We start from the raw sequence: 16,657 nt of genomic DNA, 5'->3' as shown, positions 1-16,657 counted from the left end.
TCAAGAGTGACATCATTGCTCCACCCCAAGAGCACTCCCATGCTTCATGGTGTGCTGATTTGGGCTCCAAATGTGCTGAAATCAGCCCACTGTGGAGTGCACGCGTGGTCTCAGACCTGCGTGATGATGTCACTTCCCGGAAGAGGACAAGTAAGGTGAGTGCTGGGTCCCACCCCCAACCCCCCGCCATTAGGAGGGTAAGGGAACCTGGCAACCCTCGGCTGAGAGGAGAGGCTTACCCAAGGCCACCTGCAGAGCTCAGGGCAGTAGTGGGAGTTGAATCAGCAGAGTGCTGGCTCAGAGCCCAGCCACTTAACCTCTATGCTACAGCAGCTCTCTGACTAAACATCTCCCATGTGTACATGACACTTGCAGTTTCAATGGTGTGGACAAGCCTCACAGTCATAAAAGACAAGTGATTCCTCCAAACTCTGGGAAGTGCACATGGAGCTATACACTGAGAATAGTGAAGCTTACTTGTTAATAATGAAGGTACAAAATTAGGAATTATTTCACATTTATCATCCCCACTATTTCAGCTCCCAAATTCCCATTTCAATTTTGCTTCTTCCTTATATGAATTGAATCCACAATTCTCTGCTTTTGTGCCAGTGTTTGTTTCTGCACACTGAATTCTCCCCATGAAATAAAATTGCTCAACATTATAGGTGCATCAATAAATCAGCATCGTATGTATACACAGGGCTTTTTTTTCAGCAGGAATATGGTGTAACGGAGTTCCGGCACCTCTTGAAAATGGTCACATGGCTGGTGGCCCCACCCCCTGATCTGCAGACAGAGGGGAGTTGAGATTGCCCTCCGCGCCGTGGAGCGGCGCGGAGGGCAATCTAAACTCCCCTCTGTCTGGAGATCAGGGGGCGGGGCCACCAGCCATGTGACCATTTTCTCTGAGGGAAACCCAATGAGTTCTACCACCTCTTTTCCCAGAAAAAAAGCCCTGTGTATACGACATGGGTAAATGACATAGGCTGTACAAGAATTGTACCTATTACATGGGTAACTTTGGGCCACTCATACCATTCTTGGCCTGATGTATTTTACAGAGTTGTAGTGAGGATAAAATGGAGGACAGGAGAATGATGCCTGGGGTTTCAACTGGGTATAAATAAAGTAAATAAAAATACAAAATGGTTCTTCCAAAACCAGCAAGCAAATTCTAGAGAGTAAGAAAGCATTGATAAATACGAAAGGGGGAGGAGGAGATTTGCTCACCCTGTTCAGAATCCTTTGCATTAAATGGTCTGAAGTATGTGGTGCTTTGATCACATGGGTGTTATCCCTTTCCTCCGCTAATTACTCTCACACATACAAACAATGGTTGTCAGGCCTCCCACTATAGCGGGAAACCTCCAGGCAACTCAATATCTTGCCTGCCTATGCCTGAAACACCAGCTGGAAGAAGTGGGGAAGAAATCAGGGGGCACAACATAGGGTTGCCAGCCTCCAGGTGGTGGCTGGAGAACTACCAGAATTACAACGGATCCCCAGGCCATAGAGATCAGTTCCCCTGGAGAAAATGGCAGCTTTGGATGGTGGACTCTATGGCATTATGTCCTGCTGAGGACCCTCCCCTCTCCAAACCCTGCACTCTCGAGGCTCTACCTACAACATCTCCAGGAATTTCCCAACCTGGAGGTGGCGACCCTTGCACAGCAGCATTGTGCCGGTGTGCTGACCAGACTAGATCTGTGAAACCGGTATGGTGGTCCAGTCCCTCCCCCTTTAATCCTCCTGGGGCCTGCTGGATGCAGCCCGGCAACCCTACTGGAACCCCCTTTGTTTTAGGGAGGGAGGCATATCGCCTTCCTGCAGCCCACATGTTCCTTTGGCACTTTCTCATTTCTGCTCTTTTTAACTGGGAAGACAGATTTCTCCCTGAACCATGTGGCAATCATCTTACACTCTGAAGCATGAAATTCCATCATCATTATCCTGGCATGAACGATTGTACAGATGTTCTTTGGCCATAAAGTTTATCCAGCCCTTTAAAAAATATAGCCGCCAGCATATGACTCGATGACCTCTTGCAACAGTTTGTTCCGCAAGCTGCCTATCCTTAGCGACAACATTTTCTCTTTGTTGCTTATAAACACGGCTCTTGAAGATGGAGGCCTACGTGAGAACTTCATGCATAAAACCTTAAGTATATTTGAAGTCTTGGAGGGCCGGGGAAGAACAGAGCGAAATATGCTCGGGGGCTTTGTCCTAAGGTTGTGTGGGACCTCGCTCAGAATGCGAGTGAAACCATTTCAGAGCTCAGGGCGGAGGCAGCAAACTTCTCAGCAAGGTTTTGGAACACTCTTTGCTACCTTCAAGGTTAAAGCAGTTTTTCAAAGAGCATTTGTTGGGTTTACTCTGTACATATTTTATAATCACTGCAGCAGCAACAGAGATCTAACAGTAGTCCCTTTATTCAACCCAAGAGAAGGGTGTCTTTGGAATTTGTTTTACCCCATCCTTCTTCAAAGGTCCTCTGGGTGTGTGCCTCATTCTCGCCTCCATTTTACCCTCAAAATAATCCTGTGAGGTGGATCAGGCTGGGAGAGGGTGACTGGCCCAAGTCATCCAGCAAGCTTCATGACAGAGTGGAGACTTGAACCTGGATCTTTCAGATTCCAGTTTGACACCCTGACCGCTGCACCAAACTGTGGGGTTGCCGGACTCCAGGTGGGGGCTGGAGATCTCCCAGAATTACAACTGATCTCCAGGTGACAGAGATCAGCTCCCCTGGAAAAAATGGCTGCTTTGGCAGGGGGGTGTTATGACATAACCTGTTGAGGTTCTTCTACTCCCCAAACCGTACCCACTTCATGTTCTTCCTTCAAATCTCCAGATATTTCCCAAGCCTGTGTTTGTAACTCAGCCACACTGACACTTGAGAAGCCTAACTCATGCATGTCACTCACCCACTTACTTGTTTCTAAAAGCATTGGCTTAGGGCATAACACAACAACAACAAAAACAACCACCACCTTGTGCTTATATACCACTCTTCTGAACAGATCACTGTCACACTCAGAGCAGTTAACAAGTTAGTGTTATTATTATCCCCACAACAGACATCCTGTGAGGTAGGTGGGGCTGAGAGAGCTCTGAGAAGCTGTGACTGACCCAAGGTCACCCAGCTGGCTTCAAGCAGAGGAGTGGGGAATCAAACCTGGGCCGATTCCATACGGCCCTCCCCATCCCGAAACGTCGCGCGTCGTCGCGCAGAAAACGCGATATTTCGCGTTTTCCACGCGACAACGCGTGATGTTTCGGGATGGGGAGGACCGTCTGGAATCGGCCCTGGCTCTCCAGATTAGAGTCCTGCCTCTCTTAACCACTACACCAAACTGGTCTAGTTTGACCTAGTTGAGAGATTCCCAGCATGTATTTTTCCTCAATTAACAGCAGCATATGGGTGACCCTGACAGCCTACAGGTGGGACCTGGAGCACTTCTGTAATTACAACTGATTTCCACACTGCAGGAATTAGTTCCCCTGGAGGAAATGGCAGCTTTGGTGGGTAGACTCTAGAGCACCATTTCCCTGCTGAGTTCCCTCTCCTTGCCAGATTCTGTCCTCCTCAGGTTCCACCCCCATATTCCCAGGAGTTTCCTAATCTGTAGCAGCCACATGATCCAGCCTGTGATGGATCGTTCCAGTGGTTTGGCTATTGAAGCAATCAGTGCACACAACAGAAGGAAGTATGGGAAGCCTTTTCTATAGTAAATAGAGAGGAATAAGAAAAGGACCTGTGATAAACCACGGGGAGAAGAAATTCCATTCCCACCACTGGCCTCCATTTCTCCCCCTCTGCGTCCAGCTCTACTTTCCCACAACTATCCTCCTGCTGCCTTCTTACGGCCCTCATCTGGGTGACATTTGGGGTGGCTAAAACAGCTCTGTCCTCACCTGGATAGCCCAGGCAAGTCTAGTCTCATCAGATCTCAGAAGCTAAGCAGGATTGATCTTGGTTAGAAATTGGATGGGAGACCTCCAACGAAGACCAGGGTTACAGAGGCAGGCACTGGCAAACCACTTCTTTTAGCCTCTTGCCTTGAAAATCTCACTATGGGTCATCATAAATCAGCTATGACTTGATGGCACTCTCCACCACCAAAGCAGCCCCAAATGCAATCCATATTCTTGATGGGGGTGAATGCATGTTTGTTAATGCATGTTCAATTTTTTTACCCTTTTACCTTTAAAAAGAGTATGTTTTTGAAAAGCCACAGAACCTAAAATTGTACTCATGATCGATCCTATTGTATGGAATTTTAAAATTTACATGTCTGTCAGTATTTGGCTCTTAGATATGACATCAGATTGAGAACCCTACTCTTTCCTCACTTCAGTGTCCTAAAAGGGAAAACAGGGGGTGAGGGGATAGATTAAACATTTATGAGTTGTGGGTAAATTGCTTGGATACCAAAAAAGGGACCCATGCATGCATGCATGCATGTGTGTGTTTTCCCCCCGTGTTTATTACTCAGTTTTCATGTTGAGACTCAAGACAAATTATAGAATTATAAAAACAATGTGATACAATTATAATCCATACAGTGAACAATGCAATAAAACTGGATTGCAAGGCAGGTTTAGAGGACAAGTATCACATCATGTCATGACATCACTTGCAGTGAAAATGCACAGCCACTGATGACACTCTAGGAATTTCTCAGATCTCTGTGAGCTTTACCACAGAGATTTTGGGAATTCCTAGAGTGCCATGTGTGCCTGTGACATCACTTCCAGATTTTCACCAGAAGTGAAGTCATGATGCACAGAATGCTGTTTTTTCAATGCCCCCCTCCCAAAAAATTCTCAAAAATTTGTGGCCACCCTAGTTGGATCCCATAAATAACAATACAATTGTTATTTTATTGGATTTATACCTCCTCCACACCAGCAAAGTATTACTGAAGTTCTGTATAGAGAAACTTTAGCAGTTAAAGGAGGCCTGTAGGGTTGTGCAGCCAGTATGTGTGTTAGCTATAGTGGCATGGCTATGGAGAACTTGCTGATAATTTTCTCTGTTCAGAAATACCTTATGTTTGACACACAGTGTGGGCACGCCAAAGGGCATTTTTAAGTTCATAAGTATGGTGTGATCTCCAGAGATCAATGTCATCCTTTCCCTAGATAGCTTAGTGCTTCCTAGGGAGGCACAAATTCTGTCAGATTCAAACAACCCAGCCCAAATCCCTTTCCAGTGTGGTGGCAGGATTTTCAATCAAAGATCCCAAGGGTCCCCTTTGGCATATTATTGGTCTAGTTTTATATCAAATAGAACAGAACATTTGCTGCTTTTTCTCTCTCCCTTCTAATACCACTTCACCACTTATATAATTCTGACTGTCAGGGAGTTTCTAGCAGCAGTACTTATTGTAAATTTTCTCTTTCTTTCCAAAATGCTCCTATTCATTTTTCCCCTGTGCTACCCTAAATAATTTGTCTTCATCCTTGACACAAGGGTAGGAGTATCTGCCGACTCCATAACACATCCTCCTCTAATTATTCCCTCAATGAGCCCTGCATATTCAGCTCTTTTTATCTTTCCTCAGATGTAAATTCCTTTCAGTCCCTTGACCATTTGTGTTGCTTTTTCTCTGAACTCTATCCAATTTGTCAATATTTTTCTGGTAATTAGGTGCCCAGAACCAACCACCATTTCCCACATGCAGGTGCGCTTCAGATTGGCCTGGTTCTTACACTCAGCAGCCCCTCTGTAGGTGTGTCAAGAAATGAGAGCACTCATCTCCCTCCACACCTCTGGTTTACCAGAGGAGAAGGAATAATTTCAGAGGGGTAGCCTTGTTAGTCTCAAGCAGCACAATAAAATAGGAGTCCAATGGCACCTTAAAGACTAATGAAAGCTTGTGCCGGAATACCTTTAAGGTGGCATTGGACCCCTGTTTGATTTAGCTGAGGAAAAAATACAAATGGGCTTGCCAACTGTCTATGAGGGGCGGGGGAACATCCCATCCTTTTAGAAGAGGCTTAATGGGCTGTTATTTACCAGGTGGTGTTATTTACTCCCATGCCATGAAAAGCTTCAACTGACTATTTCCACATATTAAGCCTCTGTTCAAGAGACAGGTTATTTTTTCTCCAGGTTTGCTCGCAGGCTTGTGATCTGTGTAATTCTTCCCCTGGAAACAAAGACAAACAGGGAAGCAAGATTCAGGCCTGGTAATATCTTAAAGATGTATCTGATGAAGATAGTTTTGACTCTTGAAAGATCATACTCTAGTCTGTCTTGAAGGATCGTACTCTAGTTGGTCTTTAAGGTGCTACTGGACCTGAAGTTTGTTCTACTACAGACCAACATGGCTACCCACCTGAAACAAACAGGGGGAAGAGCATCCAAATCTCGGCACATGGGGTTCTGTCTCTACAGATACAAACTCTGCCTTGAAGATCCCAGACCCCAAGGCTCCTTTGAGGCATCACAATAAACCAAGGTTCATATACTATAATTTGAGCAATCCCCCAATATGCATAACATCTAAGTGCAGTGTGTAGCTCACACGTTCCCTGAAATCTGACACCTGAGAGCTGATACAGAGCCTTCAGGGTACGAGGGTCTAGATAGCATCTTCCTGGAACTTTCAGGAAAAAGATTCTTTGACCCATTTGGGGTGAGCAAACAGAGATAATAAAAACCCTTGGCATGCAAGGAGAGGGGTCTGGTTTGAAAGTCCATCTTTGCTGATTACATCTGGAGGAAGGAGCTCTCACACCAGAGCTCCCTCTTGATGGCTGCAATTGCCAGGGGAACAGAGAAAGGACTTGCAGCCAGGATGAAGACTTCAAGGCAATGGGAAGCTTTTAGAACTGTGTAACCTCTAAGTTAAAGAGCCTGCCTTAGAATAAGATCAGCTAGGGCATGTACAGAGTGAGGGACTGAAGAATTGTGTGCCGAGCAGACAGTATGCATGTTGAATTTTTAATTTTAATATATTCTTTACTTGAATTCTGGGAAGTCATTCTCATACCTCCACTGTTTAAAAACAGTATTCCAAACAGGTGCCAGGGGAAGGGTGGTAGTCAGTTGCTACAATTCTCTAAGAATGCTCCAGAGTAGTAAGCCATCCTCATGGTAACCAGTCCCTGGATAGTATGAGATGCAAGCCTTAGAACAGTAATGTGGGAAGGGTAGTTGGGAGGGATTGGCCCTCTCACTAGGTAATTCCTAAAATGGCCAGTTGGTGGCCATTTTAGGTGGCAGCAGTACCAAAAGAGTGAGAGAAGACCCGCCCCAGGAGAGATGGGAGAGTGGCGCATCACCAGACAGAGACTTGGACATCCGTCTGTGCCTAAATGCCTGAGGCAGACAAATGGAGTGGCACTCATGGGTCAGCAGGGCCATTCTGCCACAGGCTGTATAGCTAGGGTTTGTTTCACATTTACTATGAAAATTATGAAACACTCAAAATTATTGTTATTAATAATGAAAGAAACATACAAATCTACCATCGAGCCACAGAGATCAGAGAGAGCGGACAAACTGGGATTTATGCACAATTTTAAAACATATCTGGTAGACTAACCACAGGTCGTTGCATAAACCACAGGTTAAGCAGAGCATACTGCCATTCATTTTAGTTCTTGCTAACACCTGCTAGCAGACCTTTGGCATCTAGTAAGGCTGCTTTGTTATTTTAGATGCTCAAATTGAGCTGAGATGCTCATAGGAACAACTGCCATTGCTTATGATGATTTGCATTAGGAGCTGCCTCACAACCTAAACCATTAAGGCAGCAGCGGGGGGGGGGGGCAGAAAAGTCTGCTCTGGAAAGTGCGTCACTTGTGAAGGCTACAAAAAAGGAGCTGAAGTTGGTGGAGAACCAGCTGATCGGGCTACAGGTGGAACGAACGCAGACAATTTTGCGTCTCCAAAACGTGAAAGAGGAGGAAAATGAGGATCTGTGGGATTTGGTCTCGGAACTACTGGCGACACCCGCGAGGACGACTAAAGAAGAGGTTAAAAGCGCCATTTTGGAGGTCCGTTGGGCTTCTTCAAAATATGCAACAAAGCGACAGTTGCCTCGTGAGATCATTATTGACTTTTCATCTAAAAAGATTCGGGACACCATCCTATATAACTCATACAATGCGGATTTGGACTTTATGGGTTTGAAAGTCAAGATTTTGAAGGACGTTCCATTTCTAGTCCGGAAACGGCGTTTTAAATATAAAAAGTTTGCAGCTCTTCTGAGGGACCATGGAATAAAGTACAAATGGTTATTCCCGGAAGGAATATGGTTCAGATATAAAGATCAGGCCTATAAGATATTATCAGAAGATCAACTAAAGGATTTTGAGAATAAAAACCCAGAACTCTGCTGCACCAAGAACGAAGAAAAGGAGGAGCCGGAGGGGGGGGAGGAGGAGGAGAGCATCGCAACAGCAGTTGCACAGAGAGAATTGCGTCCGGGACCTAGAAGGGGGAGGAAAGTTTAATCAGATTTTGAAATGTTTATTCTCTGTATGATTAACCACTCCATCATTATTCTATGGAGCTATTTTTGTATTATGACAGTATGAAGGGAAACATTGAAGTGTAGTGTTTATTGTTTGTAGTTCATTCCCCCCCCTTTTTCTTTTTCCACCCCCCTTTGTCCCTTCCCTCTCCCCTTTCCTTGTGATAGTCTGTAGTGTTTTGTAGTTATGAAAAAAAAAATAAAAAAAAAAAGGAGCTGCCTCACAACCTGCCAGGAATGATTCCACCTTGACTAGATGGAACATGAATACCACTTTCTATCCTCAAGCTCTTACCACGGACAAATGTCCACCAAGCTTTTTAAAAAATTATTTTAATCACCATTCACATCTTTACTGAAACTGGGAATACATAGAACTGTATCATACATTACTATTTAAGTGTGGTGGAAAACTGTGACAGGTTATGTTTACCTATCATGCTATCGATGGGGTATTTAGATAACTCTGGACAAGGGAGCCCCATTTCTAATGTGCAATGATAATTACAAAATTATAATAATAGAAAAATGACCATTACTTCCACGCCATGAAATGCTGCAAGTGCTCATTTTTGCTTAATAAACCTCTGTTAAATGGACAGGGCATTATGGAATTCCTGACCCAGGTAGATCTGTCTGTCTCCTTCTATCACTCCCTTCCACCAGTGGGAGAACACTTTTTTCGTTTTGTCGGGTATTCCTTCACTGATTCTTATTGACAGTTCCTCCTGTTCATGTGTTTATGTGATGTTCTGTTTTACTTATTTTTAATTATTTTCTAATACTTAATGTGTTTTTATAATGTAATTCTAAACAGAGTTACTCCAGTCTAAGCCCATTGATTTCACTGTTAATCTTGTTTTAATCTTTTTATTGTTCACCACATTGGAGACTCTAAGTTGAGTGGAAAGGCAGCTATAAGATCTTTTAAATAAAATAAAATGACATTTTTTCCAGCCCAGGTGGCTCACTATTTACACTAGCAGATCATCAATTGGAGCGACAATCAGATTAGAGATAGGCATGAAAAACGAAAAAACGAAATGAGCTTTTCGTGTTTTGCCGCATTGCATGAATCATGAACATTCACGAAATTGTCTCGTTTCCAAAACAATTTGTTAGTTTCATGATTCGTCAGAACCCAGGGTACTCCAATGCCCACCTTCATACTCAGAGATGCCAAAGTCGCTGGGAGACTTCAGCAGGCTCTCCTCCATCCACCCTCACCCAATAAGCCAGCAAGAACAAATGCTCTAAATAAAAATATAAGCAAAGAAAATTAAAGAAAAAAAGGTAAGCCTCAGTCAAGCTAGGCCCCGGAGCCAGGCAATGACCTAAGACTGGGGTTGGGTGGGGTGGAGGAAAGAAGGAACCCTCACCCAACGACCTTCCCAGCAAGGCCAAGAGCTGAAAATAAGAAAGAGGCTTTTCAGTTTCTTTTAAAGCAGCAGCAAATCCAGCCAAAAGCTCCCAATTCCACTTTCTCACTCCAAATCGCAGCAACAGGTCCTCCCTCTCCATCTGTCTACTGGAACTGAAAAGCATGAGGCAGAGAGCTGTGCCTTATATAAGAAATGCTCACATAGAGCAGAACAGGAGGTCTCTGGTTGGCAGACAGATGTGCCTAACAGGGTTTGGAGGGATGAGACTGGTGTTCCCATGGCTACAGAAGGCCCATCTCCTCAGTTGCCTAGGGGATTAACACCCCCCCCCCCCCGCTCCTAGCTGTATAGGGCAGAATGGAAGCTGTCCAGTTGGCAGGAAGAGCTGCGGTTATGTGGACTAAGATTGGCGTTTCCAATGGCAACAAAATGTCTGCAGACATTCCGGGCCTATGTTGCCTAGGAAATCAATGGATCGGCGCCAACCTGTCTGGCATCGTGAATCATTCATGATTGAACAAATGGGCCCCAAAAGTCATGAATTTCATGAAAACTGCGGACCCACAAAACACATTTCATGAAACACAAATTGGCCTGATTTGTCATAAAATTTGATTCATACTTCAATTCATGCCCATGTCTAAATCAGATGACCCTGGCATATTGGCCAGAAAGGATGATCAAAAGGGGAGACATTCCTTTGGATCACTGAGGAGAAACAAAACATGAGACCACAACAACGCATCTCCTGGGAATACAGGCATGGTAAAAGGAAGAATCAGAAGGTAGGAATGAGAGTCTGACAAATTAACTACAGTTTGTTGGATGAGAATTCTCATTGAATGATTCTTTTTTGAATTTTGTTTGCTGGTCAAAAGTCATGCTTGTAGGAGACATATTTTAAATTTTAATTGGTATATTTAGCAACGTGTGTTTCTAATATATTTTTTACGCACTATCTTTATGATAGGGCTGTCTTCAAAACTCATAAACAACCTTTAAAACAATGTTGCTGATGTATGAAACAGAACTGCTCTTGATTATCAGTTAAGATATAAATTGATACTTTTGAAAGGGAGTTTGTTTTCATCCAGGAGATCAGAACAGTTAAAACATATTCCCAACCCATCATGTAAATATGTATTTAGGACAAGTGCTCTGTGTAAAGTATTTAAAAAAACCCTTTTCAATCTCTTTGAAAATGTATTACACAAGTCCATTGCAGCAGTGAAATTTTAAAAATTAATATCTCAGCTGTTTCCTTTTTAAAAAAACTGGAAGTCAGCGCAAACTTACTGGGGACAGATTTACTGCCATAATGTCATTAGTTGAATAAAATAATACTATACAGACAGGAACTGAGAAAAGAAGAAATACCTTGCTACTCATGAGTAATGAAAAGCTTTTGAATGGTTATGAATACAGAATGAAGACTACACATGAATGGGTGATTGTAATGGAGAGCAGAAGTATCTGCTCTCCATTACAGGATCTCCTCCACATGCTTAACGGTAGGAGATACTACAACTGTTTTTATTTGGGATGATCTCTCACCTTTTCAATGCACTAACATGTCCAGAGGGCTAACAAGAGTCTAAACCCTAAATTGCAATAAGCATAAAATCCATATAAAACCACAGAAACAGAAATAAGGGTGTAAAGTCTGGACTGAAAGCCAAGTGAGCAGGGCTTTTTCTCAGGGGGAACAGTGGGGGGAATGGAGTTCTGGCACCTCTTGAAAATGGTCACATGGCTGGTGGCCCCGCCCCCTGATATCCAGACAGAGGGGAGTTGAGATTGCTCTCTGCGCCACTTGGCGGCACAGAGGGCAATCTAAACTCCCCTCTGTCTGGAGATCAGGGGACGGGGCCACCAGCCATGTGACATTTTCTCCAAGGGCAACCCACTGAGTTCCACCACCTCTTTTCCCAGAAAAAAAGCCCTGCAAGTGAGAATCCACAAAGTCCATTTGTAAAGGAGAACGTATATGACTCACCCTCTACAGTAGCTCCACCCAGAATGTCACATGACTAGGGATGCTACAATTTCACCATGAATATGTTCGACAGTCAAACTTACCATCTTTGAATGTGGCAATTAGATATGAACTGATTTGTTCTTTTTCGTTCATGCAAAACAGTCGTAAATGTCTGCTGAACTGGTTGCCGTGGTTTTTGCAAAACTGGACAGGGGCCAATAATCTACCAACCGAAATGGATTGGTAACCCTTTATGTCACTAAGGATTACTCTTTGAGGAACACCAACGGGTGAGATTTTATTGAAACACAGCATTTATTCACGATTGAATTTTATTTTATATTTAATTATATTTATAACCCGCTTTCCCCGCTAGTGGCCTCGGAGCGGGAAACATCAATCAATAAAATCACCGTAAAATATGTTAATACATAAGCACATTTAAATACATTAAAACATGAAAAATCCATGCATAAAAATCGGTGCAAGAGGCAGCATTCTTCACAACAGCCCATAAGCCAACCCCAACCTATTACATTCCATAGGATGGGTACATAAATAGGTGGGTCGGCAGACAGTTTATAGGGCTACATTCCCTGCTCCGCAGGAGACTGGCCAAAAAGGAGCTCACTCAGCCCTGACCTGAACCATATGCCCGGCGGAACATCTCCATCTTGCAGGCCCGGTGAAAAGACAGTAAATCCTGCGAGGCCCTGGTTTCTGCGGACAGAGAGTTCCACCAGGTGGGTGCCAGGATCGAAAAGGCCCTGGCCTTTGTCAAGGCCAGGTGAGCATCCTTGGGGCCAGGGACCACCAACAGTTGTTTATCAGCTGACCTGAGTACCCGCTGGGGAACATATGGTGAGAGGCAGCCCTGCAGATTTCTGGCTCATTTAATTGTGTAGTTAAACAATTACCTGCCGAGCAGAGCAGTTAAGTAGCAAAGATGGAAGGGTAGGTAGTAGAACTCAACTGGTCAGGGTGACAACGTGTATGCACAAAAAGCTGATTGTGGTTTACTGCATGGCTTGGAAGGAATCCAATAAACGAACACTCGCATAAAGATTAATGGGAAAAAATGCTCCCTGCTCATGAGCAGCTAAACCGGTAGGTGTTTGGGCATCCCTACATGTGACTTTATTGTGCTAGGCCATCTGAATAGAATTTGTTGTCAAAGCTGTATGGGTAGAAATCAGCAGATACACCAGGAGTGATGGCTGGCTTGTAGGATCACTAAGTGCTTTGATCTGAGGTAGAATTTGGGCACCACAAAGAGGTTTGCATTCTTTTTGCCCTGTTTTTATAACCATGTTTCAGCAGTGAATATCACTGCTTATCTCCTGCTGTGTCCAAAAAGATGCCTCCTGGAGAAAAATATCTGATCCCTTTAACAGTGGCTTAATATATGGAAATGGGTAGCTGAAGTTTTTCATGGTGTAGAGGTAAACAACATCACTTGGTAAATAACTTCCCTTTAATCTTCATTTAAAGGGACAATAGATTTTCCCCTTTTTCTGGGCAGTTGACAGCTCTACCCACTTTCCATCAGGGGGATTAGAAGTCCCAACACCCTACAAAAAAAAATTAACATTTTTTTCATTCTTACCTTATATGGTTTTGAAACAGCTCAGTTCAAAATAAATTTGGAGCTGTAGAACAGGAGTCTCCAACCCTTTTGAGCCTGTGGGAAACATTTGGAATTCTGACACAATGTGGTGGGCACAGCTACAAAATGGCTGCAGGAGTCTCGGAACCAGCCACAAAATGGCTGCTACAGCTTATCTTCAGTCATACAGTGAAGATCCGTGTACTGCGATGGCAGCTTCTGCCCAAGCATTTTTTTTAAAAAAATCTGCACAGCCAATCAATACTCCAGTGGCCAATCAGAAGCCATGCTTTGCAAAAGAACCACCTGGCCCCACCCACTTTTTAAAAACACTTGGCAGGCATCACTTTGGGAATCCCTGCTGTAGAACATTACTACATGAAGGACCCAAGTCACTGCACTCAGAATATACTTACAGCCCAGTGATGGGCCACGTGTGTGAAACTGTTTCCGTGCCCATTTCTTCAATCTGCCTTCAAGAACTAGGCTTGCATCACATTACAGTAAATAATATGTTCGGATCTAAGGTAAATAATTGTGAGGGAGTTTCTTCAGGGTCTGTGTAATCTAATCCCCACAGAAGGCTTTTACAATCTTTCTTTCTTTCTTTCTTTCTTTCTTTCTTTCTTTCTTTCTTTCTTTCTTTCTTTCTTTCTTTCTTTCTTTCTTTCTTTCTTTCTTTCTTTCTTTCTTTCTTTCTATTTGTGTTTCACCCTCCCCGCACCGGCAGGCTCAGGGTGGATCACATTTATATACACTAAAATTACAGCCACCGTTTAAAACATAATAAATACCATATAAAATATTTAAAACAACCTCTGTAGAAGCAGTATTATATGGAATATGCCCCAATGAGTGGAATCTGATAGGCGAGAGTAGGGATGCCAGTCCACTGCTGGTGGTGGGGGAATCCCCTGTTTCCACCCTCCATCCCCTGCCCTCGCTTTCCTGGCCGGGGGGGGGGGATGCACCTCCCAGGTCACACCTCCAGGCAGCGCTCTTCTGGTCTGTGCAGCAGCCCAATTCGGCTGGATTCAGACCTGATTCGGCCCAGATTGTCCTGGATTCAGGCTGAATGGGGCTCGAATCAGGCCCAAATCAGGCCACTGCATAGCGCAAGAGTGCTGCCACACTCCACAGCAGCCGATTTGCCCCCCTGGGGAGTTCAGGCGGCCCATGACCCGTGAGATGATGTCACTTCCCGGAAGCCATTAGAGATTCTAGCTCTCAAAAGGAATTCTACTTATATTCAAATCAGCAATGCAGACATGGTTCAAACTGAGTAGATTCATCTATTTATTTAGTCAGATCCATTCATGTGCTAACGGTAAAAAAAGATGATGGTTCTCCATCCCTACAAAGAGAAAGAGTGGAAGAGCTATCATAAAACACAGTTCCAGCTCTTCCCTAGAGGTGATTGTCTAAAAAGGGTTAAAAGACTACATTTCCCATAAGTCTGTCCTTTAAAAGTGCAGACCTCTATACCCTAGTGTTCTCTATTGCCAATACACCGGCATTCTATTCTGCCGTGACCGCGCACCATTAGTCTTTCAAGGTTAGTACTGCCTACTCAGACAGGCAGTGGCTCTCCTGGGTCTCATCTAGAGGTCTTCTACACAACCTACTTTTTGACCCTTTTATCTGAGGATGTTGGGGATTGAGCTTTTTCATGCAATGCAGAATTTCGGAGACTCAGCATCTCCCCTGTGACCCAGCAGTGGATGGATAAGATTTCTAGCGGTTGGGGTGCAACCAATTTGGTAATAGTGCTTAGAGTGTTGGGCTAGAATTTTGGGGGCTCAGGTTTAAATCTCTGCCTTGCCATGAAGCTTGCTTGATGACCTTGAGTGGTTCATTGCATTCTCCTTCCCCATCACTACCCAAACTAGAATATAGGAAAGAACAGAATCTTTAAACATAGAAGGCAAGCTGTGTTGCTGATGACACACCTCTTATCCCCATGCAGGTGCAGTACGTGGGGATAAGCCAGAAGCAACACGGTTTGCCTCTCCACCACCTCCTTGGGGTTTCTGGAGGCCTGGGAAGTCCTGGCAGTGCAGGCAAACCTGCCTTGTTCCCCCCCCCCAAAGTCATGATCAGGGGGCGGAGTGGGGGGTGCGGCAACAGGCATGCCTAGCTCACCTGCTTTGCCCCCCAAGCCATGATTTGGGGGCAGGGTGCGCACGCAGCGGTGGGCATGCCTGGCTCGCTTGCCCTGCCCCCCCAAAGCCTAGATTTGCCAGTTGCCAAGTGATGGCTGGAGATCTCTCGGAATTACAACTCATCTCCAGGTGAATGAACTCAGCTCCCCTGGAGAAAATGGCCACCTTGGAAGGTAGGCTGTATGGCATTATACCCCCCTGAGGTCCCTTCCCTCTCCAAACCCTATCCTTTCCAGGCTCCATCTCCCAGATCCAGGGATTTCCCAACCTGGAGCTGGCAACCCTACTGGCAAAGCCGCAATCAGAGGGGCAGGAGGAGCACTGAGGCGGGCATGCTGCCCTACCCTCCTCACCCACCCTAAATTGGGGTGCTGGGGAGGGGGCAATAGCCAGCCTGGCCCCCCTGCCCTTTCTAGAGTCCATTGTATTTTTTGCCACAATGGGATTTGTTGCTAGTATAGGAATACAGGAATAATATAAAAGTAGAATATAGGATGTGCAGAAATCATCCAAAAGAGGACAGACTATTTTGTTCCTCTGGTGATGTAAACTTAATCACTTGGGCACAAAATTAAAGTCTGGGGGAAGCCCAGATGCCTGGTAAGTGAAGTGGTTCCCTCCATTCTGGCGTCTCCTGACACCCATGAAGAATGACACACATTTTTAGAACGATGTCCAGATTTGCATTCTGTACTGATGCCCTGTGAATTATAATGATATTTTTAAATTTTGAATTTGAAAAACAAAATTAAAAAAATGGATAATCTGGGAATTCAATTCACTGCCCCATAACCAGAATTATTGGTCAATCTATTCTCAGGTAAACTTTCCTTTGGGTGGAACATGTCCCGATGTGATATTTGGAGAAATGTTTTGTGTTACATCTACATATTGATATGTGCACTGGAGGGAGTTGCAGTTTATTTCACCCTTTTAGCATTCAAATTATGAGGATTTGACGTTTCTCTCTAAGTAAGAACTTCAAGCCAACTAGTTGAGCATGGTTATTAGGGTGAGCGTGTGCAAGTTTTTGACCT

Source organism: Eublepharis macularius, chromosome 9 (genome assembly GCF_028583425.1).
Source record: "Eublepharis macularius isolate TG4126 chromosome 9, MPM_Emac_v1.0, whole genome shotgun sequence".
Lineage (NCBI taxonomy): Eukaryota > Metazoa > Chordata > Lepidosauria > Squamata > Eublepharidae > Eublepharis > Eublepharis macularius.
The sequence above is the reverse complement of the archived record's forward strand: the minus strand, read 5'-3'. Positions refer to the sequence as shown.